This window comes from Pristis pectinata, chromosome 19 (assembly GCF_009764475.1).
Source record: "Pristis pectinata isolate sPriPec2 chromosome 19, sPriPec2.1.pri, whole genome shotgun sequence".
NCBI classification, from domain to species: Eukaryota; Metazoa; Chordata; class Chondrichthyes; order Rhinopristiformes; family Pristidae; genus Pristis; species Pristis pectinata.
Genome location: NC_067423.1, coordinates 7874095 through 7887280, shown reverse-complemented (window position 1 = coordinate 7887280; position 13186 = coordinate 7874095).

Sequence of the window (13186 nt, the reverse complement as noted above, 5' to 3'; positions counted from 1 at the left end):
CAGTTCACGATAGCAGCTTAGGAGATTTGGGTGTAACCAGGTATAAGGGTAACTCAGTTGTTCTTTATAAAACCTTTGAGATTAGTCTTGGAATATTTATAATGTGCAGGTCTCTGATACTAACAAGCATCTATATGATTTGCCATTGTATTGAACTTTGATGAACTTGTTAGAACATTGACCTTTGTCTGACATGGAATCTGTTTACTGTCGATGCCACTTCCTCCCAAATAGTTCTTGAACCACCTTTTGAACCTAGAAACTGAATGCCATCTCCTCCTTATCTCTCTTAAGACAAACTCGAACACACTCTTATCAAAATTGGCTCCTCCTCACTTTCAGCTTCCTTCACCATTTTGTGGCGATGAATATTCACCTTGAAGCTCAGCTTCCCTTTAACTTTGGAAGTAATCAGTCTTCCTCCAACATGCCTTTCTCCCATCACTCATACCTACTCAAAATCACTCCATGCTTACATAGTTCTGCATTAACCTTTCAAGTCAATCGTTGACCAAAATGCTCCTTCAGTTACTGGCGCTTAAACAGACAAAATCAACTGGAGGAACTCAATGGGTCGAGCAGCATCTATGGGAGGAAACCGTGCATCAGGACTTAATGCTTCAGTGGATTTGATATGAGTTCCTCCAGCAAATTGTTTGTTGCTCCAGATTACAGCATCTGCAGTCTCTTGTGTCTCCAGTCAATACATGACTGCAGGTTCAAGTCAAGTTGAGTTTATTGTCATGTGCACAAGTACGGTGAGGTACAGGTACAATGAAACACTTGCTTGCAGCAGCATCACAGGCACTTAGGTTCAGACAACACACAGAATATAAATTATACATAAATTATACAAGACAGTCAAAAGAAAAAATAGACAAAAATTGTAATGCCTAGCAATACAAGGCATTAGTGCAAAAAAACACAATCAGAGACAAGTCCATGGTAGTGCAAGAGGTGGTCCGTAGTGTTCCATTGCTGAGGTAGGGTTAGGGTTGTGCAGGTCAGTTCAAGAACCTGATGCTTATAGGAGAGTAGCTGTTCCTGAACCTGGTGGTGTGGGACTTCAAGCTTCTGTACCTCCTGCCTGACGGTAGCAGCGAGATTGCACGGCCTGGATGATAGACATCCTTGATGATAGATGATGCCTGCTTGAGGCAGCACCTCCTGTAAATAGTGGGGAGAGCTGTGTTACACTCGTTTACTTACATGGGAGCATGGCTCAGTGAATTTTAGACTCCAGTGACCTGAGCCCGGAATCTCGCCTTGCACTTTTGTTCAGTACTGAGACAGTGCTGCACTCTCAGAGGCACAATATTTCATTAAAGGTCCTTTTTGCCACTTTGGGTGGATGTAAGAGACCCTTTGACAGTATTCAGAAAGAGGATGAAAGTTCTCATTGATGTAACTTAAAAACCAAAAATCCTGCACATATTCAAAAGCAGTCTCCATGGAGTGAGAGACAAAACTAGTGTTCAACTCCCATTAAGTTCTCCCCAGATTACCAGCCAACAGTCACCCCCAAACATGCTTCACTGAAGCAGAGTTTTTGCTCACAATCTCATTGTTGCCTGTGGAACTGTCCAAAATAACCATTGCATTTACAACGGCACTTGTACTGCCTAGAAAACTACTGATAGACTGCTGCTTTGATAATGATGCAAACCCCTGGTTGCGATGTTAAAGAAAAATCCTGGCTATCAGTTCAGATGGACAAGCAGTGAGTTTGTCCATTGTCTTGGCCTACATGTACCAGCGAACAAATTGCATTGGAAGTGAGCTGTGCATCTCAACGCTCTCTGCAAAATCTTGCTTTGTGCAAATTGGATGCAACATAGCACAATAGCGATGGGACTTCAAACACAATTTGATCTGATAACCACTTTTGACTTCTTGAAGGCATTAACAGAAGTATACAAATGCACTTTCTTTCTCTTTATATTTCAGTGAGCCATGCAAAAATAAATTAATTGCTGGCAGTCTCTCTACTGTATTAATCTTACTGGAAACCCTTTGGTTTGTACAAAATCTTAAATCAATTAATGGAAATGTTCCTTATGGTGCCATATAGATAATTCTTCCACATTCCATTCCTTGGAGTCATTCCAAGCATCCATCAGCACCTCAGAAGACAATGAAAATAACAAAGGCGAGGAGGAACTGATTGTTCTGAAATATAAATTTGTTGTTGGTTATTTGTCCTAAGTGGCCAGTACAGCACCATCAATGTATTCTACTTCTGAAATTCAATCCTGTTGAGATCAAAGGAACTAAATATTGGAACTAAGTATAACATGCAACTATGAGTATGCTGTTCATTTAGTGCAAGCAACTGAAAAAGAATTTCTTTTCCAAAGACTTCTGATAGAGAGCTGGCACAGACGTGATGCACAAATGGTGTCCTTGACTATAAACGTTCTGTGACTGAGCTTCATTTGTGGATATCCAAGGCTACCAATGATGGGGCCATAAAAATTGACGACTGAGCAGCACAAAGATCCCAGGGCATTGTTGGGTTCAAGATGCTGGATAAACAAAGTCAAGGTCTTGGAGCGTTTGAAAATTGGCTCCCAGATTTCCAACAGTTGATGAAGGAGAGAAAATCCAGAGGTAATGCTTGAAGAGGATTTAAAGCAATGTTAAGGGCACAGAGAGTAAAGAACAAGCAACACCTGGAATGGATTTCCAAGTACAGATGTGGAGGCCAAGTCTCTGGATATCTTAAACAGGTCACCAGATGAAGCCATGGAGAAAGGTCAAAGTGTATGTTAGTTTGATCTGAAATGGTTGAATTAAAATAAAATGGTCTTGTTCATCCATCAGTAATGTAGAAAATCTGACATTGTTTAATGGTGTGTTGTAGCCATTCTATGATTCTATGACCTTAATGTTGTATTGTTCAGTGTTGCTCTGATGAGCTGCAGGAAATCTTCATTAAATAGAATTGTGGAAACTTTGTGATATGGAGGAGGCTCTTTGGTTGCTTGTGTTCATGCTGAATGACAAAGAACTGCCCAGCCTAACTCTAGCTTCCCACACCAGGTTCTCAGCCCTGCATTTCACTGCTCTTCAAATACACATCTAGGTACTTTTTTCATGGGCTTTTCCCCAATCATCCTTTCAGGCAGCGAGTTCCCCATCACAGCCCAGGTGAGAAAGGTCCCTCAGCCATCCTAATTCCTCTGCTAAATACTTTAAATCTATGGGACTGGTGTTGGCCAATCATTTGAGGGAAATGTATCTTATTTACTTATCTTGGCCCTTTATAATTTTAAGTATAGAATTACAAATGGACATATCCTTATCTTCAAATCCTTCCGTGTCTCTGACCCTGTTTTACCAGCATATCCTACCCAACAGTGCTCTGGGATCTTTGAGCTGCTCAGTTCTCAATCTCATAGCTCCATCACTGATGACTAAAAGTATAGACAATCATGGTGATGTTTATAGTGTATGCTAAACTTGACTGCAGGATTAAAACACATAAATTGCAACATCAGTTAGCATGTCCTCTTTAACTCTCACCAACCTTTATCAAGGCACCATAGAAAGCATCCCATCCACGTGCATCACAGCTTGGTATGGCAACTGCCCCACCCGGGACCACAAGAAACTGCAGGGAGTTGTGGACACAGCCTAGCACTTCACGGAAACCAGCCTCCCCTCCATGGACTCTGTCTATATTTCTTGCTGCCTCGGTAAAGCAGCCAGCATAATCAAAAACCCCACCCACCCCGGACATTCTCTCCTCACCCCTTCCATCAGGCAGAAGATACAAAAGCCTGAAAGCACGCACCACCGGTCTCAAGGACAGCTTCTATCCCACTGTTATAAGACTATTGAATGGTCCTCTAGTATGATAAGATGGACTCTTGACCTCACAATCTACCTCATTATGGCCTTGCACTTTATTGTCTGCCTGCACTGTACTTTCTCTGTAACTGTAACACTTTATTCTGCATTCTGTTATTGTTTTCCCTTATATTACCTCAATGCACTGATGTGATGAAATGATCTGTTTGGATGACATGCAAAACAAAGTTTTTCACTGTACTTTGGTACATGTGACAATAATAAACCAATTTACCAATTTGCAGTTGGTGTATAGAGCCATAGAGAGATGCAGCACAGAAACATGAGCTTCAACCCACCAAGTCTGTGATAACCATCAATGAACCTAATCGCAATAATCTTATGTTAACCCCATTCTTCTTTATTCTCATTAACTTATTGTATTTTTGACATTTAGACTTAATTTCCTTTCAAATATGTTTTATCCCTGTGAATATCCAAAATGAGGAGAGACTGGAATCAATTATACCATTCAGCCACAAAATGGGGGTGAGTCATCTGAAATACATTGACACCAAATTGTAGGTGATCAACACCACATTCTTATCAACTCCTCCCCAGTCTCCACCACTCGTTTACACTAGGGGCAATTTAAAAGGGGCCAATTAACCTCCCAGCCTGCACGTCTTCATGATGTGGGAGGAAACCGGAGCACCCGGAGGAAACCCACACAGCCACATGAAGAATTTGTGAACCCCATACAGACAGCGCCCGAGGTCAGGGTTGAAACTGGGTTTGTGGAGCTGTGCTGCCCTCAATAAAGAACTGCTCGTGAACAACTGAAGCAATCACCTGCCACCCCGAGGAACATCATTCGTCACGGTCATAGGGCCACACAGCATGGGAACAGGCTCTTCGACTTGCCATGTTTATGCTGACCATTGAAAATAATTATGCTTTTCAACTTAGTGAAGGTATGCTTTATCTAAATATTGTCCCCCTACATGGTCTTGAAGACTGATAAGCTATGTTTTGAAAAGCATATCAAGTTGACCATAAGATTGGCTGTCAATTTTCTATTGTATTTTTGACATTTAGACTTCATTTTCTTTCAAATGTGCTTTATCCCTGTGAATATCTAAACTGAGGAGAGACTGGGATCAATTGCACCTCTTCATTCAGCCACAAAATGGAAGTCAGTCATCTGAAATACATTGACACCAAATTGGATCATTCCCCAGTCACTGGAGCTACTTTGGTTGTTGCAACTTCATTTAACTTGGCCCCACTCCCATTCCTCACTGCTTTCTACTTTGAGGTAAAATTGGGGTTATAATATCAGTAAAAAGGATAGGCAAGAACAAATATGCTCACCTGAATAACTTATTGCAAAAGAATTCGCAACAATCACCCTTGTTCAAAATTTGGCACAAATAGTGTATTGGGAAGGGAGAATCTTTCATGTTATGCCGAGAGGTGCTGAGTTGAGGTCCAATGTTGACCATTTTTATTATTTTTAATTTACCTTTAAGGCCTGGATTATTACAAATCAGTCAATTAAGGTAGTCGTTAGGATTCTGAATTGTTGCAAAAACTCAGCCAATTCACTAATGTCCTTCACCCCACCAGACCTGAAGAAAGAATGGAAGGAACACCAACATTTCTGTTGCATCTTTCGTATTGATCTCGAAGGAAGGCACAGTGGTGCTGCAGGTAGTGCAGCTGCATTACAGCTCCAGCAACCCAATTGGATTCCCACCTCCTGTACTCTCTTCGCAATTTGTGTTCTTTTCCCTGTGACTGTGTGGATTTCTCCTGGGTGCTCTGGTTTCCTCCTACATCCCAAAGAAGTGTTAGTTGTTAGGTTAATTGACTACTGTGAGCTACTCCTAGTGTAAGTGGCCAATGGGAGAATTGGGAAGGCATATTTGGACATATGTAAGAGTATAGTTTACTGACAAATAAATTCGGGAATGGGATTGATGGGATTACTCTGAATGCCAGCATAGACTCAATGGGCGGAATGGTCCCCTTCTACATCAAAAAGGAGTAAAAGGAAATAGGAAAAGCATGTTAAACGTCTGGTCACTATTATAATATAGGAACTGTAATAGTCATATGGCTCACAGGAAGCTCCCCAAAATAGTAATACAATAATTACCCCATAATCAACTTTAGAAGTATTTGTTGAGGAATAAATGTTGGTCAGAGCACAATACTCTTTTAAGTAGTGCTATGGTATGTAATATCCACCCGAGAGAGCAGGGGGGACTTGGTTTAACAGATAGCTCCTCTGACTATGGAACATATTAACCAACATTCTTGTGTTCAAGGTTCTGACTGTAATCTCCTGCCAATGTTGTTGATTCTAAAAAGCTCTCTGCAGGAATCTTGCAAGTGGTTTGAGAAAACTAGCACCACCATCTTCTCAAGACAAAAAGGGATGTGTAATAAGTGCAGGACTGGCAAGCAACCCCCACATTCCAAGAACAAAATTCTTACAAAAGAAAATGTGTTGAATGAATCATGCATTTCACACCACTGTTTCACTCTCAATCTTAATATTTTCCAGTTTATTAGACAGCATAAAACTACTGCTACTGGGCTTAAAAACAAATCAAGAATTTCATAAAAAATCCTGACATTTTGTGCTTTTTTTTCCATTGACTAGTTTGATTATTTCATTGTAATTGAAAAATCAAAAAAAACCTGCAGATACTGGAAATCTGAAATAAAAACAGAAAATGCTTGAAGTGGTCAGCAGATCAGGCAGCATTTGCGGAAAATGAAATGGATTTAATGCATTAAGTTCAAAACCCTGCATCAGAACTGAGTTAAATGCAGAAACAGGCGAGAGAGGTGGGAAATGGCAGGATAGGACAACAGAAGTATCTCTGATCGGATGAGCCTTGGGTTGCCATAGTGATTTCATTGTATATGGAGCAGTCTGGTTGACAGATTACTGAGGATAAATTACAGAGAGATGGTTGAAATGCCTATCAGAACCGTGATCAGAAGAGGAACTCCAGCAGATTGGTCAACAGGGAGGAGGGATGGGTCAGAAGAAAGAGAAATGGTGGACATAGCCCTGATGCAGAGTTTCAGCCTGAAACGTTGATGTTACCTTTTGTTTCCACAGATGCTGCTTGACTCACTGAGTTCCTGCAGCAGATTGTTTGTTGGTCCAGATTCCAGCATTACTCTGTATTCCAGCACCTGCAATTTGTTGCATTTTACTGCTCCACTGCAAAGTCCCTTCAAGGCCTGCAAACCTTGAAGAAGTATTCCTTCTCTCATTGACAGGAGTTCTGCAAGACCCTCACTCATTGCTCTCACTCTGTAGTTTCCCCTCTGGCCCCTGTCTCACCATTCCCCCTCTTCCCATTATATTGGCTATCTCTCCTCTCCACTCTTCGTCCTGATGCAGGGTTTCGACCTGAAGCATCGACAATTCCTCTCCCCCCCACCCCCCCCCCAACTCCCCACTACCAGATGCTGCTCTACCCACTAAGTTCCTCCAGCAGATTGTGTGTTGCTCCTGTTTCCAGCATCTGCATAAATGTCGGCACAACATTGTGGGCCGAAGGGCCTGTACTGTGCTGTTATGTTCTATGCAGTCCCTTGTGTCTCCAAAAATCCATGCTGGCTCTCCTCAATCCTGTAATTCTTTTCAGGATGTTCTGTTATTACATCCCTCATTTTAGATCCCAGCATCTTCCCAGGAGAGGGACTGGGATGGAGATTAAAATGACCAGTCACTGGAAGCTCAGGGTCAAAAAGTGATCACCTAATCCACATTTGGTTTCCCTAATCCAAAAGCGAGCACATCGTGGCACTAAATACAATAGACTGGAAGAAGTGCAAGTGAATTCCTGCTTCACCTGAAAGGACAGTTTGAGTCCCTAGATCGTGGGAAGGGACAAAACCAGGCATTGTGTCTCCTTGCAGTTTTATGACAAAGTATTGTGAGAAGGGGAGTGGTTTGGTGGAAATGAAGAAATGAACCAATGAGTCACAAAGGGAATTGCCCCTTCAGGCTACTGAAAGATCAGAGGGGAGGAAAATATATCAAGTGGCAGATTCTCATTAAAGGTGGCAGAATATTCCTCTCCACTTCCCTTTCAGAATTCCATAAGTGAAGATTGGTTTTGTTGTGAAGGCAGTTTGATTTACTTAATGACTGACGATGGAACAAATGTGTCTTAAGGATAATTGGTATTTGTTTACTACCTTGGAGACCTTAAGGTTGTCCCTCACGGCCAATGAATTAATACCTGGGGTATCTCAAAACAATGTTAGGTTACAAAACTGTGCCAGGTACAGCAGTGGAGGCCAGATCATTGGAGGCGTTTAAGGAAGAGATAGATAGATATCTAAATAGTCGGGGTATCAAGGGATATGGGGATAAGGCCGGAAATTGGGATTAGAATAGTTTTTTTTTCCTACCCCCCCTCCCATTTCTCATTTCTTTTTCTTTTTTCCCTTTTCCTTTGAGCAGACTTGATGGGCCGAATGGCCTACTTCTGCTCCCTTGTCTTGTGATCTTGTGAACTTTGTTTGTCGCTTTCAAAACTGTATCCGATTCCTTCTGACAGTTGTTATTGTTTCTATTTCCAACACCTTCCCAGGTCACAGGAACAACAGCGGTCAGCGCGATGCTATTACAGCGCCAGCGATCGGGGTTCGATTCCCATCGCTGTCTGTAAGGAGTTTGTACGTTCTCCCATGTCTGCATGGGTTTCCTCCGGGTGTTCCAGTTCCCCCCCCCCCCCCCACATTCCAAAGACGTACGGGTAGGTTAATATGGGTTTAAAATGGGCGGCGTGGACTCGTTGGGTCAGAAGGGCCTGTTACCACGTTGTAAATTTAAAAAAAGCCTCCTCATTTTTCTCCTGCATACTTTATTGCCAATTACCTAAAACTCTGGAGGTTAATAGTTTTCCAGAGGAAATGTATTACTGATAATTGATTATCCTCTGCCTTCATTCTGTACTCCTTCACACACCCATCATAAAAAACTTTCTACACTTCCAAATCTTTTGTGGATCAGAATTCCTGTCCAATCTTACCAGTGTACAGTACACCAATGTGGCAGGCACGGTAGTGTAGCGGTTAGCATAACACTTTACAGCACCAGCGACCCGGGTTCCATTTCAGCCGCTGTCTGTAAGGAGTTTGTACGTTCTCCCCGTGTCTGCGTGGGTTTCCGCCGGGTGCTCTGGTTTCCTCCCACATTCCAAAGACATACAGGTTAGGAAGTTGTGGGCATGCTATGTTGGTGCCGGAAGTGTGGCGACACTTGTGGGCTGCCCCCAGAACACTCTACATAAAGATGTATTTCACTGTGTGTTTCGATGTACATGTGACTTATAAAGATATCTTATCTTACTATGATCCAGGAACACTCATTGGATTTTGTTGAATTTACTAGAAACAACTTCAATTCAAAAATGTTTCGATCAATTCTGTACTGTATGTTTAGGATGACCTAAGACTGTGAAAGATGTTATATAAATGCAAGATGTTCTTTTCAGAATTCGAGGGATAATTTTAATTCATCCTTTGGGATCCTCTCTACCTAAGTGAGGAAGGAGACAGGCTCTTGGTTTAACATCTCATGAAATCTATTGTGAGAATTAAAAGTAAGAAAAAGAAAATGCTGGAAACACTCAGCAGGTCGGGTAGCATCTGTAGGAATTGAAACAGTTAACGTTACAGGCCTCTTCACCAGTGTTCTCATCTCATGCAGAGATCTACGTTTTATGTCATGTATATTCATGCATTTGACCTCTCTATGCTGCAATACCAATTCAATAGATCTCAAAGCTGTTGTGGTCTGCAGTTCCACTTTATTCACTGACGCCTTTGGTGTTGCAACAGACAACACTTTTCCTTCCTTTATGATGTTAAAGAACTGGAATTGGTTTATTATTGTCACTTGTACCAAGGTACAGTGAAAAACTTGTCTTGCATACCAATCTTACAGTGAAAAGCTTGTTTTGCATACCGTTCATACAGATCAATTCATTATACAGAGAGAGCAATGAGGTAGTACAAGGTAAAACAATGACAGTTATTTATTCGTGTTTAGGATCAAACCAAGTACTGACAATCTGCCCTGTCAATAGGAGGAAGGCAGGTTGTCTGGGACAGTCAAATTTTCACAAGTTTATTTTAGCAATATCCTTGTGGTTTCTACATCTTCAGAAAATGCCCAATTTCAAGAGCAAAAGTTAATGAAATACTCCTGAAAGAAAGTTGTTAATGTTCAAACATTTTACACACACCATTTCAGAAACTACTCAATGGCAGAAAGCGTCCACATGAGTGCATACCTTGGGCATGCTGGCACAAAGGTCGTTATAACCTGACCTGCCAGTGGTAACGTAGTCAGGTGCAGACTATGAGATCAAGGTCAAAGTCTTTAGTCACCAGGAACCAAAGGTTGCAATGTGATATGTAACGTTGGTAATCATTGGCCCAGAGCTCACAGAGCTGGTTTTAGCCAAACCAATAATTAGCAATAAAAAGTTCTATTGCAACATGTCAAGGGCATTCTTGCACCTCTTCCCATCTACCATTAAAAGCAGAACCATAGTGAGAAGCAAAAGCTGTGGTTTTTTCTGTAGGTGGTCAGAATTTGCAGGGGAAATATTAATCCTAGAGGCAACAGTTCATGTCAAGCTAGGTGAGTGGGAGCTTCTCAAATAAATTCAAACAGATTTCCATAGATGACAGTACAATGCCATAACTATTTTTTGTCAAGCTGACCTTGTGATTCTATATTCACAGTGTGGATGCTGTAGGTTCTGACCCAGGTCATTTGAAATGCTATTCAAGGGGATACTAATCTGGTTTTTGGTTCTGAGTTTTTGGATCAGAATCAGAAGCAGGTTTATTATCACCGTCTTATATGATGTGAAATTTGTTGTTTTCCAGCAGCAGTACTGTGCAAAGACATAAAAAAAACTATAAATTACAAAATAAATAAATAGTGCAAAAAAAAAAGGAACAATGATGTAGTATTCATGAGTTCATGGACCGTTCGGAAATCTGATGGCGGAGGGGAAGAAGCTGTTCCTAAATCATTGAGTGTGGGTCTTCAGGCTCCTGTACCTCCTCCCTGATGGTAGTAACGAGAAGAGGGCATATCCCGGGTGGTGAGGGTCCTCAGTGATGGATGCCGCCTTCTTGAGGCACCGCCTCTTGAAGATGTCCTCGATGGCGGGGAGGGTTGTGCCCGTGATGGAGCTGGCTGAGTCTACAACCCTCTGCAGCCTCTTGCGATCCTGTGCATTGGAGCCTCCATACCAGGCGGTGATGCAAGCAGTCAGAATGCTCTCCACTGTACATCTGTAGAAATTTGCAAGAGTCACCAAAGACTCTTGGAAATTTATTGGGAGATACAGCATATATTGGGACCTGTCTTCCCAATACAGAATCCAGGAGGGTGTATAATGGAAAGCTTCTGCCTTTAGGCACAGTTTAGATGTACCATGAACCTAGATTAATTTGGAAGATCCCTCTTCCACCTCCCTCGCTCCCCCACACCTGAGCTGTGATACTGAAAGGTAAACCAGTGCTAGGGATGAGTGCCCTAAGGACTCCACAGGACGACACCAGCCCCTCTTACATTTTTCATTCATTTAGTACTTTACCCACTCCAATCATTTAACTATGGGGGGGGAGGCAAAATCACCATGGCAACAATGAATGAACGAATGTCGTGAGAGGTGTTTATCTGTATCTCTGCAGATGAAAAGTGTAGCTTATGTACACATGCATAACCTTTACTTCAAGTAGACATTGAAAGCAGGAATCATGTTCCTACAACCATCACCAAGTCAAACAAATGTGATTCCTCCTTTATTTTTATGTTGAAACTCAGTGCGCAGAGCTATTAAAGTTTATTTTGGCATCTAATCAAAGAATTATACTTACAGCAAAACACACCTTATCAAATGAAGTCATCTTAAAGGCTTTTACATAATGATTTACACATGAAGGTGGTGACGAGTGTCTGGCAGACAAATGGAAGCTATTCTACATCAATTATGTCCCACAGCTGGCAATGGGACAAATAACCAGGTATCCATTTTTGGTGGCATGAGGTAAAGATAGCTTTTGGCCCAGACACAAGGACAGCTTTATGTTTTTCACTTGGTGCCTCAAGGTCAGGCAGTGCCTGTTCTGAGGTAAAGTTGCCAAGATTATCAGTTGCAAAAGGTTGTTTCATTTTCCAACACTTTGCAATTGAAAACTGATCATTTTCCAGAATGAAATGCGATAGCAACAATTTCTGGGCCATTTCACATCACTCTGGAAATTCGACTGGGCACTTCCATGTGTGAGTCATTTGTGCACCTTAGAAATGATTGTTGCATCCAAGAGGCCTGGGGCTGATGTCATTCCTTCTGGAGTATTACAGGAGAACTTGGATCATGTTGTGGTGAGAGCACTCCCAGGACGTTGGGACATCTGCAACCTTTGGCCCTCTGCCCCTGCATTGGATCCCATAATACTCACCTCCCCCGCCCCTCCAGTCCCCACCAACCACCTCCTACTAATCTTCATTCCAGCCATCCAGCACCACAATTGTCTCAATCCCGGCCCCCAAACCCCAGATCTGCCCACATCCTCCACCCTCCATGATCGGAGGGCAGCACAGTAGCATAATGGTTAGCATAATGCTATTACAGTGTCAGCAATCGGGGTTCAATTCCCACCCCTGTCTGTAAGGAGTTTGTATGTTCTCCCCGTGAATGTGTGGGTTTCCTCCGGGTGCTCCGGTTTCCTCCCACATTCCAAAGGCGTATAGATTAGTAGGTTAACGTGGGTGTAATTGGGCAGCGTGGGCTCGTTAGGCTGGAAGGGCCTGTTACCGTGCTGTATAAAGTTTTAAATATCCATGGCTCCCCACCACCATCCGAGCATTGCTAGTCTCCCAATCCTACTCTTCTTCCCTCTCCCCTGCTTCATGCCATCCACAGTGCTGGTCCAATCAGATTCCTTGCTACAGCCACTCTTAACTAGAGCCTGGGATATGCAGTAAGGGATGGAGGGCAATGATTGATGAAGTATTTTATAACTGGCAGTGAGGGTGCATTGCAGTCAATATGATGATCTCTTAGCACCAAAGACCATTAGGTCTCAAAGTCCAATGTTAACTTCAACTGTTGACCTGGGAGTGTGAGTGCCACAAGGTAATTGAAGCATTATTCCTCCATAAAAATAAACATGACAGCCCAAGAACAGACAACTTGGCTTATTAAATCCATATGAGCCAGTTATTCTAATCCTGATCATCACAGATTCCTCTTTTTCTAGTAAGTGTCCATTTCTCTTATTGAAAGACTTTGAAAATCCAGGTCCAATAACCATTCCTGACAGTGAT